This window comes from Ciconia boyciana, chromosome 18, assembly GCF_034638445.1.
Source record: "Ciconia boyciana chromosome 18, ASM3463844v1, whole genome shotgun sequence".
NCBI classification, from domain to species: Eukaryota; Metazoa; Chordata; class Aves; order Ciconiiformes; family Ciconiidae; genus Ciconia; species Ciconia boyciana.
The window spans coordinates 3,165,591-3,191,007 of NC_132951.1; the positions used below are offsets into that span (position 1 = coordinate 3,165,591).

At 50.8% G+C, this 25,417-nt stretch overlaps 1 protein-coding gene across 1 annotated transcript in view; it reads right to left on the reverse strand.

Moving 5' to 3' along the window:
• Positions 1–20,247, reverse strand: part of NACC2 (NACC family member 2) — a 64,902-nt gene extending 44,655 nt beyond the window's left edge. Inside the window, exon 1 of the mRNA XM_072882965.1 lies at positions 20,036–20,247. The gene's annotated coding sequence lies outside the window, so the exon portion shown is untranslated. The remainder of the gene's footprint in view (positions 1–20,035) is intronic.
• Between the last annotated feature and the right edge of the window lie 5,170 nt (positions 20,248–25,417).

Genomic DNA, 25,417 nt, shown 5'->3' on the forward strand with positions numbered 1-25,417 from the left:
AACCGGTCTGCACACCTGCAAGGTGCAAAAACCCGTGACAACCGGTTTTCTTCCTCTGATCCGTGAGTGCGTGTTGGGTGTGAGAGGACAAGATTGGCTGGGCTCAAAATCTTGAAAGACGTGGTCACCAGGAGCAATTAAGTGTAGATAACACGTATAGTGTGAAAGACTTGCGTAGCACCCTGACAGGAGTAGTCACATCTCTTCTATAGCCAACAAAATTTAAGATTTTTTAAAAATTTATTTAAAATATGGATCTCATAGCTTTTTGTAGAATATTGATATCGATCGTTAAATAATGTCAGATCTTTCAAACCAAGTAACCTGAATGTAAAAAATTTGCATATGTATATGCTAAACCTGTCTAAAGGCTCCGATGAAGGGGGGGGTGTAAGTATGTACGTGTGTTTGTATGCTTTGGGTTAGCAAAAGAATTGCAGATTTAACATGCATTTCGTTGCAAATCAAAGTGCTTTAATGGCTCTCTATCAATAAGGCTTTTTTTTGGTTTGGTTTTGTTTGTGTTGCTTGGGGTTTTTTTAAAAACAAAAAGAACTTAGAAATACAAAACCATAAATCCACAACTACATGGATCACCTACACCAAGATTTGCTAAATGCCCATTTTAGTGAATTCATTTGTCCTACTACACAAGATATGTGTAAAGTCATCGGTGTTGCTGCTGCAGTCCAAACACGCAAAAGGTTTCCATACCTGTTATTAAACAAAATGAACTAACTTTTTGGATCACTTTTACACTTTTTTTTTTTTAATTTAGCTTTAATTCTTATTTAAGATTTAGAACCTTTCACAAATAGAAGTTCACAAAAGCACAGAGACTCACACTTGCATCTATAAAACCTCTTGCTGCGCAGCCACGTAGAGGCACTTCGTTATCAGTTTCTTACCTTTCAAAACCCGAATTAAAACCATCCCGTGACTTTGCCATTATCTCTTTCAGGAGAGGAGAGCTCTGCCCAAGCAGGGCTAAGCAAACATCCCTCTGCCACTTCTCCCACTGTTTACTGTTCACATATTTTTTACATGAATCCCCTCCCGCCCGATGCACGGGAAGCGGCAGAGCGGGACGCACGATCCGGGGAGTTATGGCCCAGCGATGCATTTATTTCATTGCCCACATTCCTTTGCAGTGACTGCAGCACTCAGCACCATCATCGCTCCCCGCGCTGCTACAGACAGGGAGGGAAGGGACGGACTCGGGGTGACACCCAGCCACGCTGGGGGACAGGGACAGTTTTGAGGGGTTCCTATTGCTACAGCTCCAGCTAGCATCACCTCCTGCAATTAAGAAAGCAGAGTTGGTTTGGGGTTTTTTGTGGTTTTGGGTTTTTTTTTGGGGGGTGGGGGGTTGTTTTTTGTTTGTTTGTTTGTTTTTTAAATTGCATATAAGCAAACCCTTTCCCAACAAAACCCAGGGCAGCGCCCATCCCAGCACACCAAGCGCCATCAACCAGCACCCACCAGGCAGGTTCATAGGGATCCCACCTTCCCGAGCAAGCCTGGTCCACGGACCGGCTCGGGATCTGGCAAGCTGCAGCTCCCAGAGGAAGATGGCTAGTGAGCACGTTAGACATGAGCCACAGCCCGCAATCCCCTTAACCTGAACGGCGGCACCTTCAGCGACCTGGTGCGGAACAGGGGGACCTGTGCAGCCACCGACGGGCATCGCTGGCCCCAACTGCTGAAAGGCAGGGGCTGTTCGGGGGCACCCGGTGCTCCCAACGCTCCCACTGGCTCAGCCGCAGCAAAACACAAGCGTGTTATTCAGCAGAGAACCCTTTTAGCCAAATTGTTACAAAACTGTGCTTTAAAGTTACTACCCAAACCCCCCAAATCCACAGTTTTGCAAAGGTAGGAGAGGTCCCCCGGGAGAGGCGGCGAACAGTATCCATGAGTTTCTCATGACCTTACGGAGATTGCCATGACAACACCGCTTCGATCCTCCAAACATGGATATATTCATTTGCACTAGTGTGATTGAGAATAATTAGAGCGAGATTCCCCGAGCCGGGGAGCCCGGGAGTCACAACCGTACGGTGGTTCACAGCAGCGGAGCCCAAGTTTCGAGGGAAGCAGCCTCAAATTTAAATGTAAAAAAGAAAACCCACAACACTCTTTAGAGCCGCGTGACCTAATTCATTATAAAGAATGTCAGTTAGCAAACCTTTTAAATAAAACATTAAGCTAGAGGTAATTTGAAGCCTTGTGGATTTTGTTTCACTCAATTATTTTCTAATGCTTCAACTTCAAGAATAAATATGCAGAAATAAAAAAAAAAATACTAAGGGTTTCATTTAATTCTTTTTCAAAAGAAATGAAGACATTCATACTAAACCAAAATACTCTCAACCAAGCCAGATTTTTAATTAAAACTTTTACGTCCTACAAGATTCTTCAAGGTTGTAATATCTGCTTCCACATCCGTGAGCTAGCATCATGCTTGCAGAAGGGCGAGCCCATAATTGACGTTAGAATAACCTGTACTACGCATTAGTATAGCTTATTTCCAAGGCACATACTCACAAATTAAACCAGGTTTGGATTTCTTTTTTTTCCCTTGCCCATAACGTACATTTTTGGGCTTTTTTTCCCTTGCCCATAACGTACCAGTTGCAATTTTCATTCTGTTTGTTGGGAAGAGTTTCCCTCCAGCAGACACAGAGACAGCAGAAGACGACACTGGCCTCTGCTTTGGTTTTATTAATGCATGATGGTAAGAACGTGGTTGTAGTGAGGCAGGCAGGAATATAAAACCTGGTGAAGAGCAGTAGAGGATAAAAGCCACTGTTGCTATGCACAGTCTGACATGAGGTTAATGGGGAAAGGGGCGAAGACAAAGGGAAGGAGCTTGATGATTAGCGCTGCAAATGTAAATAAGAAATACTATAAAACCCAAAGAAATTCTATTTCTTCATACTGTAGCCCTTCATAGAGGTTGGGCTTACCTACAGAAAGAATCACTTAGAGTCCAGAAAACGTCACTGGATTTTAAAAGACTCTGAGGTCTTTCTTCAACCTGGACAAGTTTTCTGAGCGTTTTGCCCCGTCACGGGACAGGTTCCCACAGGGGAATAGGTGACCCACGCGGTGGGAACAGGGTGCCCTGAACGGGTGCCCAGGCACTCTCCCGTGGGCCCGGGTGCTGGTGCTGCTCTCGACACGAGCCAGCTCCACGCCGGGGTCACGCCTCAGCCCGCTGCAATACGGCCCTCCTCCTCTTCGCACTTGCAGTCTTTTTCAAAAGAAAAATAAAAAACCCAGCTATTTATATGCAGGGCTGTTTGTTTGTTTTGTTTTTTTAATTTCCTAACTGCTACAGCAGTTCAAGGCAACAAAATTCACTCTGCTCCATTGATAGGGAATATTCCCGGATATATTTCCAACTGGAAATATGAGGGGAACACAGGAAAAAAAAATCAGTTGTCCAGTGTGAGAGATAACCCTGCTGTCCTGGTTAAACCCAGCCCTGGGCACACACACAGCGGGACAGGCAGAGCCGACGACAGCGAGCCCAGCAGCGCAGCCCACCTCCGAGGACGCAGCCCACCCAGGACAACCCAAGGAGCGGTCACTGCAAGCCCACCAGCGCACCCGCCCCGGGACCTGCAGGGACAGAGGCTCTCGGCACTGGTCACTCCTCAGCCCTGATTCCGGGATAAGCAAATACAGACAAGAGAAGAAGTCCTTGGGAACAAAAAAAAAAAAAAAAAAGAAGAAAGTTTAGAGCTACATGTTTGATTTTCATTTGGCAGCATCACCATTTTCAAGAGGACACCAGCAAGAGATTTGCAGAAACGTGCTTAACACTGCTCCGCTAGCAAGCCTGCACTACGAAATGTTCCGGAAACAAAGAAACCCAGAAGATAAAAAGATTCCTTCTGCCACTATGCTTAGAGTAAAACACCTCACTACTTTGATTCATCCTTCCATGCCACCTTCAAAAAAATGAAAAGTCATCCCTTCCCGGTAATTCATTCAGTGGGTTCCAGCGTGTATCTCCACGCAGCATCAGTGGGTTCCAGCAGTATCTCAAGCAGCGGCTCGTTCCGGGGAGGCGAGCAGGGTACCAGGAGATGCCCAGGGCAGGGCATGGGAAGCGCAGGGCAGAGCCAACTCTTGTAATCGCTCGCTGCCGTGATTATCACATCGCAACCACACCCTGCGGCCACTTGCAGGGTATTAAAAGTTCTCCTCCGTGCCACCAAAATACGGTATTTTCTGTCGGCACGAGGTATAAGTGGTGGTACCCAGCCGAGCACCGTCGTGCACGTGGCACAGATAAATCTGCCCGCCCAGGGCGCTCCAACCCGGCTCTCACCCAGGGCTTCTTCTAAAGATCGAAAACTACTGATGAATCTATTTCTCTGCAGCAGAGAATAAACAAGGATTAGTATTCACCCGTTCATAACAGGGAAACCCTGCAGCTAGAGGTGGAGTCAGTCAATGCCTGAACATCCAGCCTAAGTTGCTTGACGAATGCTAACTACGACTTCCAGCTTATTTATCTAATTTGGTTTGATTTTAAAATATTGAGTTATCTAACCAGACACAAAAAAAAAGTCTGAAAATTTCCCATGCTAGTGAAAACTCTCGCTGCCATTTTATGACGCTATAATTCAATATATATCTCTGAATATTACTGACTTTTCTCAATCACATTTGTATTGAGAAATGCCTAAAAAAAAGTCAGGACAAAGGCTACAGTTTTTCAAAATGATCTTGAGTGTCTGAAAAATGGGGTTCTACAGTGAACGAGTCTTTCCAACTCTGACTGCGATCTACAGCCTGTAAATATTTTAGTCATTTAAGCCAGTTACAATATTTATTAGGGTCTGGTTTTGTCAATCAATCTATAACAAGAGCAGAACAGCCCATACCTATAAAACAATCCCCTCCATCTTAGTACAGCCTGGTTTCTGTATTAGAAAGGGGCAGTTCTGAGCTGATACAACCAGTTTCTAATTTAAAAAAAAAAAAAATATGGAGGAGGGATGAAGCCAGTGGCAAAATCCACAACGACTTCAGCCAAGGCCAGGACCTCCTCCAGGAATGCGCTGATGCTCAGAGAAACCCAGAGAAGATGCCAAGGCTGGACCGCTTCGGGCAGGAGCACCCGTCCCAGCGCGCACGTCTGTGGTCCAACGCCCATCGCCCAGGCAGGGCCCCTCATTCAGGATGCTCCTACCGGTACCAGCGATACAGAGCCTTAACAGGGCAATAAATGCCTAATATCGGACATCTGGGGAGTCTGACGCTGTGAAGCGTATCTAAGTCAGGTACCTACAAGCCGCCGGTCATGGTGAGGGCGATGCCGTGCACCCCTGCCCGCTGGAAATACGAGATGCGCCACCAAATAATTTCTGAGAGCGGCGAAGAGCTGAAAACCAACGCAGCCCGTAATGACTATCAGTACGGATTAGAAACAATGATCCAAACACGAAAAGCCTCCCTGTCTATTCCCGAACCCATGAGGTACAATATTCTCCCCCTCAACCCAGCCCTCATTTTAAAATTCATCCTTTATCAGCCTGAGTTGAGAAAATCCAGTAGAAAGGCACAAATGGATTGTGCTAGTAAGCAGAAAAACTGTTACATCTTCTGAATGTAATTTTGCCAAAAGCCTCTGCACAATTTTTTTTGTCACGCTTTGCATTATGAAGGAAATTTCTTTTTAGAAGAACAGGAGAATGATTTGCATAATATTCTTTGCAAGTTAATATCAGCCTCTGATAATGATCTCTGCATAATGCAAAAACGTTTGAGAAGACTGTTACAACACTAAGTAATCATATTTTAAATTATGTTTCCCTTTATAGAAAGGTGTTGCAAAAACACACAGACATGAAATCTGTCTGTTGAAGTCCCAAGAACCACCTGACCATCTTCCCACTATTCTACTGTTACAGATTGCAACACCGCCTTTCAAAATCTTACAAAACAAATTACGCTGCAACAGTCTGGCTTCACAGAAGGCAGAGCTTTTTCCTGTGCTGATGCTCCAGCACATTACATTTCACAAGAGCTTCTGATGTACTGCACAAGTTAAGCAAGGACCTAGAAATTAAGATGTAATACAATCAGACGTACCACAACGATGGAGGTGGATTCTCCCATCCGTACTCACACCAAGCCGTGCCACGCTGCCGAGCCGCAAGGTAACAGCGAGTGGAGGTGGCAGCACCGGGGCATACCCTAATTGCCACCAGGTACTGGTGACACTGGTTTATCTGGGTTTCTTCTTTGCCTGGTTGGCTGCAGAGCCATTTACAGCACACTGGGAATTAAGACCGTGCCACCACTGCCACGTCCCCACCGCGTGAGAAGGTGTCCCCTCCGGCAGCCAGCAATCTCCCCGAAATCTCTCCGAGGGATTAGGTGTTGTCTGATGCAGTCACAAGATCTCCGCTAACACCAGCGTTCATGCCTAATTAGGTCAGGAACTAAACATAAAAAGAAGAGGTCCAGGAGGAAGCCATTTATCCAGGCATGCCGAGCAGCATCCTATTGCAGCATCCTATTAGATGTGGGCACTGACTATTTCCCTCAACCCATCTCAAGCGGGGGATGTGGGTGGGAAGCTAATGCACTTGGATATTAAATGCTTAATATGTCACTAAGACTTAACAACCACAACCAAGTGGTTTAAACGTGGGCCAACCTTCCCTGAACTAAAATAAAACTGCGAAAGGAATTCAGAGAGGTTCTTGGGACGGCCCTTGCACAAGGCAGTAAAATACAGGAGTCACATACTTGAATGAAGCAAAGAAAGACAGCGTGTTCACACCAATCTATTTCTCATCGTACAAATGATGTAACGGTCTCAGATTTGGAAGAAAGCATGAGGCAGGGTCCACGGCGCAGGCCGTGCTCCTGAGAGCATTGCCACGCAGTGCCAACACCGGCAAGTGCCCCAGAAAGCGAGTGTCCCCAGCCTCTGCCCATAGCATCCAGAGGAAAGTACATATAGGCCAGCTAGCGCTACCCACGTCTCTGACATATACAACAGGGCATCGTTCAGCACTGAGGGTGGGTGGTTTTTTTCCCACTTACAAAACTAAGTCTAAAATTCAAATACCAGATCTGTGCAGTCAAGGCACGGAGAAAATAGCCTCTTGCATGTCAGAGTGAGCTCGGCAAGGCAGTTGTGTCTGCTCAGTAGAAATCGTAACAGAGACCTGTGATCGTTCCTCTCCCCTACACGTTCTGGTAACTTGCAGAATTTGTCCAACCGTGTTCAGCAACAGGCAGAAGAACAATGAGGGTAAGTTCTCGGACCAGAGACCGGCTAGAGAAGCATTTTCGCAGACACTCATCTCTTGGCGGTGCTGGCTGTCGCAGTGTCGGCAGCCCGTGAACATGCTCAGATGATTTTGCTGGGCCTTCAGCTCACTGAGTCTTCCTGCAGCAGGCTGTACCTACAGATGCTCTGGCACTGTGGATACAAACCCCTCCATCCCCGCCCTGCTGTTCAGCACACCGCGGGGCCAGACACTGCTGCAGGGGATTGGCAGGTCCCAGCACGCACCCGAAGGAGCCCAGGCTAACCCTCCAACAATCCTCCACTCCATCCCCTCCTCTCCTTTTCATACCTTTTAACGAGTTTCAAACACTCCCCTTGCTACACCTCATCACAGGCTTCCTCGAACGGGTTTGCAAACGCCTCACCCTCTCACCACCAGAAACACCGACGCTGAACCCACCAGCAGCGTCCTCGTCTCTGTGCTGGAGTCAGGGCACCAGGCTCCTCTGCAGCTCCAAAACGCGTGTAACGGTGACCGAAATGAAAACCAGCAATGGACACAACACTGGAAGAAGGGAAAACCAGCGGCTGCCCCAGGCTCTCCTGCTCCAGTGCAGATCATGCCCGCGGCCACGGCACATGCCGAACGGCAGTACGGGATCAGGGCGCAGAGCGGCTGCTGGACGCCGCAGACCTGGTGCTGGGCCCAGAACTCGTTACAACTCTTTAATGAGCAGATTTAAAATCAGCTGACTCGGTTTGTGGAGATGCAAGCTGTGACTGTGGCGAGGAAGCCTGGCCACCGGCTCGCAGGGGATGCAGTCGCACAGAAAGCCCATGAAGAGGCGACCACCCCGTGCATGAAGCCACCACCACCTCCGGCCGCATCCAGCTGCGTCTCCAGCAAACCTGCAGAAGAGTCTCCGCAAACAGCAGCGTGAGCATGAATCTGCCCACCTCTCCGAGTACCAGATCAAAATGGATCCTTCTTCATGATGCTGCAGCATGGCGGGTCCCAGGGTGAAGCCCCCAATGCCCTGACCGCTCAGGGACACCAAGCCACCAAGCAATGCAAGCAGCATTGGGAACTGCCTTTTTCTTCTTTTTTTTTTTTTTTTTTCTTCAAAAATTGCAAGCAAATCTCTCCCTTCCTTCCCCAAACTGACAGATCCATCCATACCGGTGGGTGGTACCACCAGATGCAACTCATATGGCCCCCACCCACCTCCTGCGTGCCTGACACAGCCATCACCTGCTCACCAAGAGGGAAAGCTTCTCCGAAGTCCCAGCAAACACCGCAGCCGTCGCCATGTGCGCTTGGGAGATCGCAAGGGTGTGGGAACCGCCTCGTGCACTGCCTGAACCAAATATTTCTACTGCTAATGCTGCACGTTGCACTTTACATAACATTTCTGAGACGCAGAGGGAGGTTAGGAGCGGGCTGGAGGGTGGGGAGCGGACAGCCAGCTTACCAACTGCGAGACATCCAAGTCACTTCGACAGCACGTATCGGTGCTGCACAGTCGAGGGAGGCTGTGAGAGCTGGCCTCCTGTTGGGCTGGCACTCGGCACTAATTTGTGTTGCTTTATAAATATATTGCAAATGAACTGTATACAAACTGCTTTAAGAATCTGGGGGGGAAATACCAGTTTGGAGGTGCGAGGGCTGCATTTGTTTTTCAAGGTGGTATAAAATCATGACTTTCACTACATAAAACCTTACCAAACAGTAGTAAAGGCTAGTGGAACATTTTTGTTCTTTGAAATCACTTTAAAAGCAACATGATGCACTGTGGACATCACCAGTGGACACACGTACCACTGTAGTGGTCCTCTGTATTTTGTTGGTGGCCAAGCAGGAAAAAACAACGCTCTGTGCTCTGCCGAGCTGCAATGAGGTGCAGGGCCTGAACCAGACACACTCAGACTGCAGGTTGTGCTCTGGATGCAGACCATGAGCGAGGTCTGCCCAGAGCTCATCGCGGTGCCAGGCAGGTGATCTCCGAGAGCTTGCAGGAGATCTTTGCTCATCCCTCAGGCAGGAGCTGCCACGAGGCAGCAGCTCCCTGCCATCGAGCCCTTCTGCAGGGGCTGGCCAGCCCAGCAGCGCTCGGGCCTTCGGACTGGATCTTTCTAAAAGTATTCATTGGAATTTGGTAAAAAAAATAATTAGTAGCGTCGGTAAGATCTACGAGCCTCGGTAAAAACCAAACAGCTCTGGGCTATCTGCAGAAAACAAGCTATCCGTGCAGCGCAAGTGCTGCCAGGGCTGCTCAGCTCCAAGCCCTGCTGTGCACGTGACTGCTGCCTCCGAGGACACGCCGTGATTTCATCACTTGGTTCTCCACCCCCTCCAAGCTGCACTGCCCTCCTGTCCCACCGCCCCAGCCTCAGCTCCCTTCCAAAGAGCAAAAAGTTAAGTCCTCCCTTCTGCGTCGTTTCTTGTGCCGAATCCAGATCAGTCAGCAAGTACTGCAGGATACACCTCCCCTAAGGCCACTCACAAACAAGACAACAGCCCGTTTGGGATCTTAAGGGGAAGATAAACGAGGAAACTTCCTAAATTTGATTGTAAAAATATTCATGAAGATACCGAGCGGCTCGGGTACCTCCAGCTGCTCTTTGCAGAAGCACCCACCGGCTCCCAAGAAAACGCACAGGCGCTTGTCCAAGCCTACAGCCAAGAAGGGTCTCCAGTGGGGACCTGCGTAAGCCCCGGGAGGGGGACAGACACTAACACAGGTATTACTGACAGCAGGATATCAACCGACCTTACCCACAACTGTGATGGGCTCTGAGAAGGCAACGGCTCGAGATGTGCCCGGCTCCCGTGCTCCTCTCCGGGCTGGTGCCCGCTGGGGAGCAGAACGGGCCAGTGCGTTACGGGCTCTTCCCCAAACTGGTTCATGAATCTTCAAGGACACAGGGCTAGAAATCTTAACAACGCCGTGCAAGGATACAAAAGCTGCTTTGTGCTGAAATCAGCATTGCAATCTGGAAGCAGAAGCGTTGCTACCATTAGTGGATCTGAAAACCTACCCAGAGCCAAGCCACCCCAGCTGGCAACACGGGGTCTCCAGCCCCCGCTGCCCGACTCCAGGGTAAACCAGCCTTGGGCCCGAGGCTTACACTGCAAAACCAAAGCACTACGTGTACATTGGGCTCAATCTACATTTTTACACTTGCACAATGAAAAACACCAATGAAAAAAAAAAAAAAACAAAACACCCAACAGTCATCTGAAAGACCAGTTATTAGATTGCTCGAAATTACTTGAAATTCCCACAGATTTTATTGGACTACTCAGATATTGATTCTGGTGTGCTTCTTGCTCGGTCTGCAGCACAGAAATTCACCTTGCTAGAAATCCCACCTGCGTGCTGGGCCAGAAACACGCACTGGGAATGTTTGGGGTTGCTTTGTTTTGCTCCCTCTTCCTTGGCCTACGACTGCCAGCACACATCAATAAAATAAGCCAGGAATTTCAAACAGTAATTTCTTTGTTCCCTGCCTGCATGTCTGCCACCATGCTGAGAGATGGAAGAGCACAGGAAGCCTCAATGCCCACGCAGGAAAAGGAGCGTGCAACACAGATGCTGCGGCTCCCACCGCCACCCCGGGCGGTCATCTCTATGGTGGTCATTACCTGCCTGTATCTCTGAGGGCTTCTGGACCAGACCTGCAGGTGCCCCCCGGGAGCCCCCCAGCCCTCGGGAATTCCCTCCTCATGCCGGATCCCCAAGGATGGGAAGGCAGAGATGGAGGTCGAACGCCCCAGGATATTCTGCCGGTCTCTTCGTCACTCTGGTGGGGTGATTTCCCTTCCCATCCCCAAAGGCAGGCACAAACTCGACTGGCACAAAGGCTGTGGGTTTCACCCACGAGCACAAAACGGCACCCCGGGGTACACCCGTGTCACCATGTCGTGAACATGAAACCAGGACACACCAATACCCCCCCAGTTCCTACGACCAGCAGAGCTGGGACACGGAGGGGTCACACTCCAGCGAGGTCCCCTCCATTCCTGACAAATAAGATGATTTTGGATCCTCGTCCCAAATTCTCTCAACTTATAAATTCACACGATGCCTAAACACTTGACACAAAACAACAACAGTATAAATTACTTTTTTACCCACATAAAAAGGGAATAAAACAATTAAACCCCAGCCTCTGCTGTGTGTGAATAGCTAGTTCAGAGCTCCAAGAAATCGCCTCCATCGCCCCGGCCGTCCAACATCCGAGTCCTTGTGATGAGGTGCCAGCAGCACGCTCTGTGCTTCACGGCTCGCTTCACAAGGCATGAACCCAGCCCCAAGAAACTGCCATCGTGTTCTCCCAACCCCTGCAGATGTTTCAGCTCAAGCGGGTCTCCCGGCCAACACACCAACATCCACTCCCTCGTTCGCCTGCCTGCGCAGTAAAGCACCATGCGACGGCAGAGCGAGCGCGGAGGAGAGCGGAGCAGCTGGAAGATGACAGCCCTGCAACTTCCAAATTTCTATTTCACTTTTTTTTTTTTAAAATTCACGCTTGCAGCATAAACGCAAGCTGGGCTGGTACTCCACTCCTCCCTCGTCGGGATGCGCTCGTCCTTCGACTCACAGCTCATCCACTTGTGAGCTGCATCGCTGCCTCGTTAGCAGCACACCCACCCTCTTACCAACTCAATGCCCCATCCCCATCCCGGGAAGGACAGTTGCGCTCTTCGCTAAAGGACCTGCCCTTCCCAACTTCTCCAGCATCCCGCAGGAGGTGCGGGAGACAGGAAGCTCTTGGACAGCACAGGGCAAAGCTCTGGAGAAGGCATCCAGAAGCCAAGCGAGCCTCAGCCTCGGGCTGACCGGCACAGAGTGTTCTGGATGGGCTGGAGGCTTGGCGAGGCTGGAGCGGCCGAGCGCAGCCCGTGGCCCTGACGGAGCCGTGGCACGGATCCTGGGAGCTGTCTGATGAGTCAAGAAGTCCCGTTGTTCGATTCACTACACAGCCTGTGAATTAGTCAATCCTCCTCTTTCACCTACCCTGCAGGCTGGGGGGGGGAAGGCTGGCCCCCATCCAAATCTTGTGTAAGCTGCAAAAAAACCTATTTAAAAAAAACCCCAAAACAGTTAATCTGTAGAAATACTCTTTTGGAGGAATGGGGGAAAGCTGAAGCCATAACGGCAAATGATTACTCGCTGTTCTCCCATTCCCCTCCTCCAAGAGCCTTAAAAAGGCTTCCCACCACCCCGCTACGGCCCTTCTCACATTACACTGGGATAAACCGAAGAGGAGCGTGGTGCTCGCGTCCTGCCCAAGGTCACGGTGACAGCAAGCCGCCGAGGAGAAGCCGAGCCCGGTGGCTCCCGGGGCTCTGCCCCAGCCACCGACGCCGGCGTTCCCGGGCTGCGGAGCAGCAGCTCGTGGGCAAGACCTGCCCGGGTGGGGAGAGCGCAGGCAGGGGAGCGATGGAGCTACGAGGTTGTTTTCTGTCGGCTTCATTTCCATGGGCACCCACGCAGAAAGCTGACACAACCTTCCCAACTTCTACTTTTTGAAAAGGTTTTTCCCTCTCCCTCCTTTTCTTTCCCCCCAGTTTTTAAAATCCAATTATAGCACGACTCTCTCAGCAGGGGTCAGTGTAGAATAAGAATCGCCCAAGTTAATGGACATAAGACCAAGAAAGATTAATGCCTAAATGGTTTCAAAAGTTGTATGATGCCAATTTCATTAACATTTTAATTGTAATGTATCTTTTTAATCTTCTTCCACACTAACGGTTTTATATGCTTCAAAAAAGAAAAAACTGCTGACAACAAAAATATCAACATACCAAAATTAACAGACGGAACTGAGTGCTGTAATGGGAACTGAATGAAATGCAGAAAAGCGTGTTAATGATGCATTAAGACTAGGAATTGTACTCAGACAAGAGTCAAAAATTCAGCGCTACAGTTGCACGCCCTGCCTTTGCCTTCCCCAGATATTCACCACGACCCCAGGTACGTGTCTTTTAGCAGGGTTGTGCTGAAGCAAGGACCCAGGCAGCATTACCAAACGCATGCATAGATTTATCAAAAAAGTGTGCTTTAAATCTGGCAATTCACCTAATTTAATCACAGGGATACACCAGGGCAGCAGATTCAGAGGAGGCTTCTGCTGCTGCGGTTGTCCATCAGCCTCGCTACTGAACAGCACCGACGTTGCTGTCACCGCTCTGCAGGCTCAGGTGCCGTGGCCACAGCGGCGTTCAGAGACGTGAAAGATGCGGTTACAACCACCGTGCAAAATTTTATTTTACTTCTTAATTAGAAGACAATTAAACCTAAGCAGTAATGTTTCATTAAGCATGGGCATGTATTGATGATGTTAGCATGTATAAACGGAGGGAGGCACAAAAGGAGAAGATAATTGCAGGGCGGACAGATGAAGTTTCAAACAACTTTTCTTTGTAGAAACGAGCAACTGAGCGACACAGGTACTTTCACCTGCCTGTGAGGCTGGGCTGCAGCTACAGGAGCGATGCCAAAACCGCAGTGTTTTACTTTGCAGTCCACCAGAACTTGTTAGAAGGGAGAAGATCTAGTCAGAGTGATATAAACCCTCCATGCAATCGTTAGCAAATCATAAACCCCTAAGTTTGCAATGAGACTACGATTCCAACCATAACTGCAACAGAACAGAACCAAAAAGCACATAATCCTACTCGGATTTAGTCCTATGAAGGTCGCTACAGTTGGTGCAGCATTGAGGCAGGTTTCCAGTGAAGGGGCACCTACAAAGAGGGGTTACCCCTGTTTGTATAGGAATTTCATTCCAGCAGGATCTCAGCCACGAGCTTTGCATGCAAGAGAAGAGCCTTTCCCCAGGAGGGGTCCGCGGTGCACCAGGGCACCCAGGCACATCCCGTCCCGCTGGAGGCCTCCCACCCAACGCTGGCCAGGCCCGTCAGCCTCTTCCCTTGGAAATCAAGTCATTTTAACCACCTTCAAATGTATAAAACCTCACTCCCCATGTCTTTTGGGCACCTGGCCATTGCCTTCCGCACGGCACGCCTTGAAATGCCAGCCCTTTATTTATACACCTGCATGTTACACCTCTATGCAGCATAATCCCTTCAAAGCTTAGCGCCCTGGAAAGCACTGAGCACCGAAACATTATCACTCCTTTGCCGTGTCATCACTCAACAGTGTCTTCTACAACATCTCTGCAAGGATTTATGTTATTTCCAAGCCTAACCCTTGTTTTCCTAATGCTTCATATAATCAGAGTGTAAATGTTTGTCCTATGACAGAGAGAACTGGCATGTAAAACATGTACCCCCACACAATATATATATATATATATATAAAACCGAGGCTGCCATATGCTTCCCCAGTGGATATCATGATAGGAACGCACGCGTGGAGCCGAGCCAGCGCTGGCATCCGAACACAGGACCCTTTCCACACAACCGCTCTGCCACCGAGCCCACGAGCCTGAGTAAGCACAAGCTCAGTCATATTTAACTTGCAATTCTTCACACAGGCTATCTTCACCGGGCTGCCGAAATTCGGCCTCCAGACACCCAGGGATGAAAAACATCTGGCTCCTCTCCCCAAATCGATAGATCCAGAAGAGCCCTGGTTGCAACAAATGAGATGCTGCAAAGAAAAGAGGATTTTTCTTCTCCTGTTTTTGCAAGTGATTAATAGATCCTGATATTGGCTTTATTGCTGTGGGGATGACACCGGGAGGTGAAGTATTTAATCTCATCCCAGTGACTATATATGGTCACTCTGATGGAGTCACCTCCCTCCCCTCACGCTCGGCTGCCCTTCGCTCCTGGCACTGGCTGCCGAAGCAAACCGGCAGTGCTTGGGCACGGCGCCGGCGAGCCAGAAGTCAGCAGACTCCCCACGTTACTATGCTCTCTCTCCCCCTTTCCCAATTTTTTTGGCTTTTAAAAATCTTAAATTGGGAGAAAAAGAGAGAAAGTACACAAACAGGGAAAAAAAAAACAACCTCAAACATTTTAAGAGTACTTTATAGAGAACTGTTGCACGGGGAATAAAAAACCCTGTCAAGTTACTTATGTTTAAATGTACGGTTCATAATCACTTCGAAGTTTTAAAAAAAATAAAATCAATCTTTTTGTGAGAAGTCTATCGATTTATTCAGCCCCCACACCCCGGGTTGTTATCGGAGGGTAGTTGGTGGCTGCTGAAGCAGTAGCAGTGATTTCTGCCCCTCCATCCACCCACCTAAGGGAAAAAATGCACTGAAATATTTGTCTTCATAGGAAATGGAACACAAAAATGTACTTGACGTGCAAATTTTTTTTAAAAAGTCTGATGTGAGGACCTCTAAAAAGACTGAAGCCAAACTGCGATGTCTGTGAACAGCCCCGGGAACACATACGGCACAAAACGCACGCCAAGTGCTATTTATCTTCATTTTATCCCATTGAGCCACGAGCTTTCGGGGGGTCTCGGTCACTGCACCAAACTAATAGTCGCTCTCGTCACCACCGGCCCCAACGCCTCCTCCGGCGAGGAGCTCGGAGGAAGAGCTGGTGTCGTGCACGGGCTGCAAATACCAGCAGCCCTCCCCGTCCCTCCTGCCCTCCCCATCCGTCAGTCCATCCGCAGGGCAGCCTCCGCCCCAGCCGAATCCAGGGATGAGGAAGAGTGCGGTACCTTCAGCAGGCTGAAACCCCCTGCCAGGGAAAAGGAGGAGGAAGCTCCGCACGCTCCTTCCATCACCCAGAGCTCTACGTGGCAGGCTCCATCCCAGCAGTCCGATTTTTATTACCTCCGTCCCCGTTTAGGAGTAACCACATGACAAAAACGAGCGCAATCCTGCACAGCGGAGCTCGCCCGGGGATTGCGTCTCCCTCCCTGGGATCGCGGCATTTTAGCAAGTTTTCCCTTAACAGCAGCATTTATGGATGCAAAGACTGTAAGATTTAATATTTTTTTACATTTCTGTTCTGCCTCCAAACATTTGCTTAAAAACAAGTTGAACTTAAAAAAAAAAAAAAAACAACACACGCTAATGAATCACAGTTCCTACCAAATGAGCAATTGCAGTTGACACAATGAATTATGCCTGAAGCAAGCTGGGAAACATATTTTGCAAATGATCTCATCCACAGGCAAACCTGGCATGACACTTGATTTGCTAAAAAAGACACAAAGCCTGTCAAAATTCCTGTCACTTCGCAAATAAAGTCAGGTAGAGAAAACCAACAGCCTCACCCTCTTTTAAGCATGCTTCACCTATTTCTCAATTGCTCTACGGGCTTGATTTAAGAGAAAAAAACCCCACACAACACCCCTTTTAGGTGTGCCCATCCCAGCTGGGTGCTGAAGGCTATCGGATCTGCTTCCACTTCCCCAGACGAAGAATAGATGGGCTGGGAGGCTGCTCTTCAGACGGCAAACACGGGCTCAGGCTCGATGTGAAGGCTAATTGCAGCAAGATACAATGCTCTCTCTGGCCATTAAGTATGGCAGGGAACTTACAATTCAGTTTAATTTCCTCCAGCTGAATGCCTGTATTTTATTTCTTTCATTGCATTCAACTAAACTCAAAGAAATGTAGGAAAAGGAGGGGAAAAAAAAAAAAAAGCAATTAAAGTGCAGCCCCCCTCCCCGCTCCTCAGCATCCCTGGAGCTCTCCAGGACCTGTTCCTTTCAGCCCGGCCCAGCTCACCCCATTTCCCCACCTAAAAAGCTGGCTGGCTCAGAAAACCTGGGAAAATTCAAACCCCACGGCTGAAGCCTCCTTCTAACCCCATTTTGTCAGGCCTGGGTATTTTTAAACGCAAGCATTGTACGGAGCAAAGCAAGAGCGGAGTCACATCGCCCTTTCGCAGGTTGTCTCGCTATGTTTATCCCCAAGCCACGCCATCCTTCACCACGCGCCCCAGAGCCCCGTACCAGTTTAAGTACTGGTACGTCAATAAAGCCGGCTCTCAGACCCAGCACATCCCGCAGAGCTCGGCAGCCTGGCGCGAGCCTCCAGAAGGCCTGGCAGGGAAATCGGACTTTAGAAGAAGACAGTCTAAAATAAATATTTCCATTCCGAGGCGAGATGGTTTGCATCCCCAGCCGGGTAAGCACACGCCAGTCTGGAGGTTTCTCTGAAGCCAACCCAAATCTCACCGAGTCGAACGGGCTCTCGCAGGAGATTTCTTGGCGCTTCTTCCCCGAGCGCCGATCGGCAATGCCGCAAAGCCACCTCGCACCTCCTGGCACCTCGGCTTGGGATTTGAACCGAAACCTACTTTGGAAAGGACTTACCTGGACTTTACAGGCAGGCTGCTTCAAGTTCAAGGCGAGGGGATTTTTCTTCTCTGGACTTACTAGCAGTAAGGATGCTCTGCACCTCCCCGGACCGGCAGCACAACCGCCCCGCGGTGATGCCCGCGGTGATGCTGACCTGTCGCCATTGAGAGGAACCGAAATCTGTCCCCCTGCCCCAAATCCAAGGAGAATCCCTTGGGAAAGCACAGGGTTACAGCTGGGGGAGCGAAAAGGCTTTCACATTACAAGAGGACATTGAAAACATCGCTTCCAAGATAGAACATCAACGCACGCATCTTATCTGAAGGTGTCCATCTCCTAGGAATGAAGGAGGAGACCTTGAGGAGACCTGAACAACCGAAACCAACCGGTGCCGGCGGCTCCGGACCGCGGTGAGCACCCCGAGCGCTCCCCAGGCCAGAGCTCGGGCAGGAGGGGCGGAAAGGCAGAACTTCCCCCGGGGCCGGTTCTTCGCCGGCGGAGAAAGCGCGGTCTGGCCCGAAGGGTGAGCGCCCAGGGAAGGGGCTCCGAGGCTGGGAACCGGAGGCGTTCCGGGGAAGGCTGCCTGCGCAAGCGCACGGCCTGGCCAAAGCACCGACGGCAAGCTTCGCCCCAGCGGGCCCCTTCAGACGACGGGGAGACCTCCTGCTCCTGCCCGTACTGACGCCCGACTTCTACCCAGCTCCTCGTATTATTCAGCAAGCCCTGGAAGTTTTCTCTGACAAATTTTAAGTTCTAGAAATCCATCCCCACCCCTGAATGTTCAAATATTACCACTTTTCTCCCGTGAAGCCTTAATTATAAGGCCTCTACAGGAGGAAAAACCCCAAACCTGCAGTAGTTCCAGCTATGGAAGGACCTTTATTCTCAGGAGGAGGAGGACAGGATCCCTAATTATTTTATATTTGCTGCTGACTTCAGATCAAACTGTTATTACCTCCATTATCCACACCTTGAGGTCACAGACTTATTGTCCGAGGCTGGGCAAACAACATCAATTCAGCTAATAAGGAAAGGCTCAGCTTTATTATTTTTAGTGGAAGGGTTTTATTTAATAGCAGGCTATGAATAAGGCAGGTAATTTGAGTTGAGCTGTGCTCGAACGCTGCGCTTTTGAGCAGGATCGGTTCTCTCAGCCCCCCGGCACCCGGCGGGCACCAGGGACCCCGCGGGGTTTGCACAGCCGCTGCCGGAGCCGCGGCTATCGCCGCCGAGAAGCCAAGGTGCCACCGAGAGGGCAGCAATCATTCCGGTTTGTTTACCGATTTCAACTTCTCCTACTGTTTAATATTTCAGCTGGAGAAGGTAAACCGGCACGCCAGCCCCTCAATTACGCGGGGCGCGAGGCAAACATTTGGCAGGCACGAAGCACATCAAGCCGCCCGCAACCTTGCAAATGCCTCCTTGAAAGGAGGAAAAAAAAGTGAATATTCAAATTAACGACCCAGCGGGTAATGGAGACTTGGCTGGAAGTGATCCTGCACTTTGCCGTTGGTGGGTACGGGCGAGCCCGGCGGAGCGCAGCATGCGACGTACTGCTGTTGTTTTATTTTCCTACAGCAGGGAAGATGTTTGGAGAAGTCCTTGAGCACAGCAAACGCACTTTAACTACAGCAGGCTGCAGACTGCAGCAGGCAGGGGAACGCGCCGGCGCTCGGAAAGGCGCTTACCCAAGAAAAACCCAACCACCTACCCCAATTTTTCCCGGCTTAGACACCAACGAGCAGATTAACGCCCTGCCCCTTGCCCACGGACGGGTCCCACACGCCGGGACGGGGGCACAGCCGCCCGGCCCACAGCAAGCCCCCAGCCCCAGCCGCGCCAGGAGGGCACCGGGCACCCCAGCGACCTCGGGGATGGCTCCTGAGCTCCGAATTTAGGCGTCGGGCCAGGTTTTGTTTTTTAATATTTCCCCTTTCACAGCGTTTTCCTCCCCCGGGAGAGAAAGTACGAGCCTGCGTCTGCATTTAGCCAGTAAAAAATAAAACATCCTGCCAGCACCGCAGCCTCTTCAGAAAGGTATTGCTAATAATAACCCGATTTTCCACGTTCGCACAAGACTTGAAAACACCGCAGGAACTAACCCAATTCATCCCCGAACCCCGCGTCCCAGGGGCACGGGGGCCCCGGCCCCCCTGGTCACCCCCTCCTCCTCCCGGCACCCCCCCCGCCCCCCAAACCCCGCCTCGCACCCCGCTTTGGCCGAGCCAAGCCCTCCCTCGGGGTGACCGCGGCGGGGGAGCGAAAGGCGAGATGGGGATTAAAGGCGCGGCGTCCGTCTCCCACCCCCCAAAAAACGGGGGGGGGGGGCTGGGGCGCGTTGGCGTCGCTCGGCTTTCCCCGAGTCCCGACACCGGGGGGGGGGGGACGGACACACGGACGACGACACCCGTTAAAACGCACGCGGGGGGATGCCGGCCGCGCGGACCTGCGGGGGCCCGCGCCGGGCCCCCCCTCCCCGCCCTCCCGCCCCGCCGGGGATCCCGGGGGCGGCCGCGGCGCTCACCTGCGGGGCGCCGGCCCCATGGACGCTGCCCTGGGCCTAGCGGCGGCGGGTGCCGGCGGTCCCGGCGGCGGCAGCAGGAAGTGATTCCAGCCGCTCCTCACATGGACTTTCCCTGACCTCGCCCAGCAGCGCCGGCAGCCGCGGCCGCCGCAGAGTGCCGGCCCCGACGGGACCGGGCCGGGCCGCCCCGCCGCGGGGCGGGGGCGAGGGGCGGCGGCGGCGGCGGCAGGGACCGGCCCCCCCCCCCCCCGCCCCCCGCTCCCCCGCCGCCCCTCCCCCCCCCCGGGGATGCGGGGACGAGGGAGCGCGGGAGGGCGGGACCCGGCGCGGGCACCCCCGGCCCCGCACCGCGGGCAGCGGGCGGCCCGGGCACGGCGGGGCCGGGGGCAGGCGCCGCTTGGCTTCGCCTGCTTTCTCCTTATTTTCTTTTATTTCAATTTATTTCATGATTTGTATGATTTGTCTTTCATTTTATTTTGTTATTTGTGTTATTTTTATGTTATTACTTTTATTTTATTATTTTTTACTTCATTTTATTTTATTTTGTTAGTTTTACTATTGTTGTTTTATTTTACTTTATTATTTCTATGTTATTATTTTTTATTTTATTTTATTATTTTTATTTTATTTTTACTATTATTTTTATTTCTATTATTTAAAATTTTTAAATTTTATTTTGTTTTTTTATTATTTTTATTGTAATTTCATTTAATTTTCTTTAATTTTATTACGTTTTGTTTCATTTTATTATTTTTTTTAATTCATTCTTTATTTTTTTTAATTTCATTTTATTTTTCATTTAATTTTATCTTTTTAATTTACCTTTATTACTTTATTATTTTATTTTCCCATTCTATTATTTCTTTCTTGTTCCATTTTTTATTTCATTATTTTCTTTTATTTCACTTTTCAACAGACTAGAACAGAATAACTCGGTTGGAAGGCACCCACAACGATCATCTCGTCCCACTGCCAACTGCCTTCGTATTTCACTTTATTATTTCTTTTTTTGTTTCGTCTTTAAGACGCACGTTCTGTCCTTCCTGTGGGCTGTCAGCTGCAGCGAGCGGGGCCCCCAGGGTCCCCCCACCTGCTCACGCCGCTGGCGGGGCTGGGGTAGCGCGGGGACGCCCTGCCCACCTCTCCTGGTTCCGGCTGGGATAGAGCTGATTTTCTTTCTAGTCACTAGTGTGGGGCTGGGGTTTGGATCTGTGCTGGGAACAGCGTTGATAACCCAGGGGTGGTTTAGTTGTTGCTGCACTGGTCAAGGACTTCTCAGCTCCCCGTGCTCTGCCAGGTGCAGGAGAAGCTGGGAGGGGACACGGCTGGGAGAGCTGACCCCAGCTGCCCAGAGGGCTGTCCCACACCATAGGGCGTCACGCTCGGCGTATAAAGCTGGGGCAGAAGGAGGAAGGGGGGGCGTTTGGAGCGATGGCGTTTGTGTTCCCACGTCACCGTTACGCGTGATGGAGCCCTGCTGTCCTGGAGGTGGCTGAACACCTGCCTGCCATGGGAAGGAGTGAATGGATTCCTTGGTTTGCTTTGCTTGCCTGCGCGGCTTTTGCTTTCCCTGTTAAACTGTCTTTATCTCAACCCTCGAGTTTTCTCACTTTTACCCTTCCGATTCTCTCCCCCATCCCACCGGGGGGGAGTGAGCGAGCGGCTGCGTGGGGCTGAGTTGCCGGCTGGGGCTAAACCACGACACCACCCCAAACCGCTCCCGTCCCCCTTCCCACTGCGCTGCCCCGAGCCAAGCGTTCGGCTCCAGCGGGCCGCAAGCGGTGGGACATGACGGTTACACGGGTAGCGCCGAGTCGCCGCGCCGCGTCACGCTGACCACGCGGGTACGTTCTTGGAGGGTCCCGGCCCGAGCCCTTGCTTTCGCCCCAAATTTAAACCATTTCAGACTCTTGCCCGCAATGGTGAATGGCGTTGCCTGGCGGCTGCGTTGCAGGGCTCTTCAAATGCTCCATTACCCATTCCAGTAGAAGACATTTCCACCCTTCCCTCAAAACTTCATTCAGATTATTAATTTAAAGAAAGAAATTGAAGAAAAGCCACCAAGGGAGATGGAAATTTTCATATTCCAAACAAACCTCTCTCGGTTATACATCCTGCTGCTCAGAACCCAACGACGATGTGAAAAACTCCGATCAGGCAAACGCCGCGTCCCGGGGGGGGCTGCGGCAGGCACCAGACCCGCTCTGGCCTTGAGGCATCCGTTGCTTCTGCTCCCTTGCCGCTCGCCTGCTTCCATCCCGCATCTGACACGCGGGCCATGGCATCTCAGGATCACGAAGGATCTCAACCTTGGAGTCGCCCCAAACGCCGTGCAGTCGGTCCTGCACTGGGACGGGGCTGGTCCCTGGGCAACGCCATGGGCTCCGAGCTCCGGCGGTTCCCTTTGGAGAGGAAATCCTGCAGCATTCGCTTAACGATCGCACTGGGGAAATGCCGGTGTGTCCCCGTCTGTGTCCCCAGCCCACCCCGCTGAGCTACCTCCTGCGGCCACAGCTCCCCCAGTTTATTAAAGCCAACCGAGTGGTTTTTCAGCCCCTTACCTCTTTTATTTCTGTAATTCATGAGATCTTGCGACCTACGCCTTCTCGTTTCCCTCTCATTTTCCACGGGGCATCACCGAGTCCCGCTGGCTGCATCCCAAGGGATTCTGCACCCCAAGAGATTCTGCTTGGCATCACCGTGCGCAGGAGCTGCTCTGCTCAGGGAGGGACCGAGCGAGCTGCAGGGTGGGACGGGGGGACGGATGCCGTTTAGGAGGTTTAAACCCCTGAAGTTGATCAGGAGAAGACGGTTGTGGTCCTCCAGCAGCCCTCCTCCACCGCCCGCCGAGGGGCTGGCGAGCGATGCTGCGTGCCCGCAGGCCATGGTAAGCACCGAGGGAAGCCCACGGGGCACAGAGCTCCCATCCCCAGCAAAACCCAGGGGAGGTTTGGTTTTTGATGGTCTCGCAGCCCAGATTTTAATGTCGGAGGAAGACGTCCCCAGCAAACCAAGCCCTGTGCTGTCCCACAGCTCTGCAGAGCCGGGCTAGACCTGAGCCCAGCCTCCCGGGCTGCCTCCAGCTCCGCTCGCTTCTCCCATACCCTTCCCCTGCGGTAAAAAGCCTTTTAAGTGTTACACACGAAAGCAGAGTTATCCGAGGTGGGACTGCTTGAGACTCGCAGGCAAATTTTCCTTCCAAATTTCATCCTATAGTCTAAAAAAACCTCATTTTCCTTTCTTGCTTCTCTACGCCCAAAATATTAAAATCAGCAAACCTATTTGCATGATTAAAGTGCAGAGTGTTAGCCCTGCGTCTTCTAAATAAATTTCAAAGGAATAACAAAAACCCTCTTTAAAGCACGAGCCTCTTTCTGTCTGTTTTGCATGCAAGATTGTGTCAGAACTTCTTTGAATCTGGAAGTTTCTTTTCTCTCAGACTCTCGAACATTTATCATTTCGAGGCTGCCTTAAAAATCTGCAGCAAAATATCCCCATATTTTAAAAATCAACACTGGATGCCTAGAACTGCTCAAGGCTGAGGAATTTCATTAGCACTTGACACTTTAAAAAACAGTGTCAGGTCAGGACAAACACATGTTCTTTGCTGCACAAGATAAAATCAGGTTTTTTTAGAAATGGCGCATAAGAAATACGGCCCAAAACTGCACTCGGAGATAGAGCAATCGTACTACCCTTAAAGTGTGACGTTCCCTGCTCCCCTCCCTTGTTCTTCATTGAAGCATCTCAACGTGGTGCTACAAGCGCTTCAGCGCCTGCGTGGACACCCACTGGCCATCTCACAGAGAAGGGAATTGGGTAACGGTGGCCCATTCGGCCACTTTCCGGACAGAGCAGAGCCGCTGAGCTTCATTCCAGTACAAATATGTGAAACACCTCCTGCCAGAGCTCCGGTACCGCGGGAGACGCCCCGGGGGTGCCGACTGGACCACCACGTCCACCTCCTGGGGCTGCAGCACTGCTCCTCGGGGGCAAACATCCCTGGGGGGATGGCCAGCACCGTCCCCTTGTCCCTCCTCGAGGGACCACAGCTCTCGTCGGAGCATCCCCGTGTTGCGGAGGACGTGGGGACGCGACCCGAGTGATTCGTATTGCCCCAAGACGCTTCATTTTCCGGCTACGTTTTCCAGCAGAGCTCAGGCTCAGCGCAGGGACGGGAGTCGGTGGTGTGGGTTTCAGAAGCCCCCCGCACCTCTCCGAGCTTCCCGGGAAATCCAGCCGTGTCCACGGGGAGCTGCGAGATGCTGCAGAGTTGGAAAACTCCTGTTCTTCCCCAAGTCCTTAAGCGGGACAGAAAATCTGAGCTCCGTGACTTGCCCAGGGCCTTCCCCAGCTTTGAGAGAGCAGAAAGCCTGCTAATGCTTCAGCCGAGAGAGCATCTTCCCTCCCTTCAGCCATGGACATTTTGAAAATGTTCTGTGATGGAGAAAGAAACATTTCTTAAGTACCATTTGATGTCTCGGAATGGCTCCAGGGCTAGAGAAAACATGTTTATTTACTAGTATGCTGATTTTAATGCAAAAGATTGGTTCAGCGACTAGAGGAAACAAAACAGGCAACATTTTCCATAATGTCTGCAAAGTGATCTTGGGCTGATGAAAATATTTTTTTTCTTTCTCTCTCTTCCCTGCATCTTTTTTTAATCTAGCACTTCAAATTGAAGAATGGCTCGAGGGCTGAAGAAATCACTTGATAAAATACTCAACATTTACATTCTTGCAGAAGAAAAGCTAACTTTTTTTTTTTTCATCTGAACAGTAGCTTAGTGAAGCAGAAGAAACAATTCTGCAGTATCCCACGTCCGTTTAACCCTTCCTGGCTGCGGCTCTTCAGTTAAACATGAGCTGTTCCCTGCAAATCTGTAGAGATTTTGTTCCTTCTCCAAATTCCGGGCTCTAAGGACACTGAAGATGGTTAAAATACACTTTGCATCTTGCTTCCCGCTTGTATTTCTGACCGCCTGTGCGAGGGAGCCGGCCTGGCTGGGTACCAGGCTCACAGCTGCCAGGGAGCCCACGGCAAAGCACCGCTGCACCGACCTCCGGTGAAACCAGTGAGCAGAGGACAAATTTCTTTCGTGCAGAGACGTGACTTTCCAGCAAACTCGGTAACGAACAAGACCTGCAAGATCTTTCTAATCTTCCTACCTCCAGACACGCTGCCGCGGGGATGGGCATCGACGTGAGCCCCAGAGCAGGCTGGGCTGCTCCCCAGCACTTCGCGGCTGTGGCAGCAGCACGTACGCACAGCAGAGCAGCTCCGGGCTGGAAGAGGATGCTGGAAGAAATACAAATATTAAGAAGTCTGCCTGAGAGACTCATTTTTCTGAAGCAATCCTTCAGAGGACTTTGCAAAGCAGAT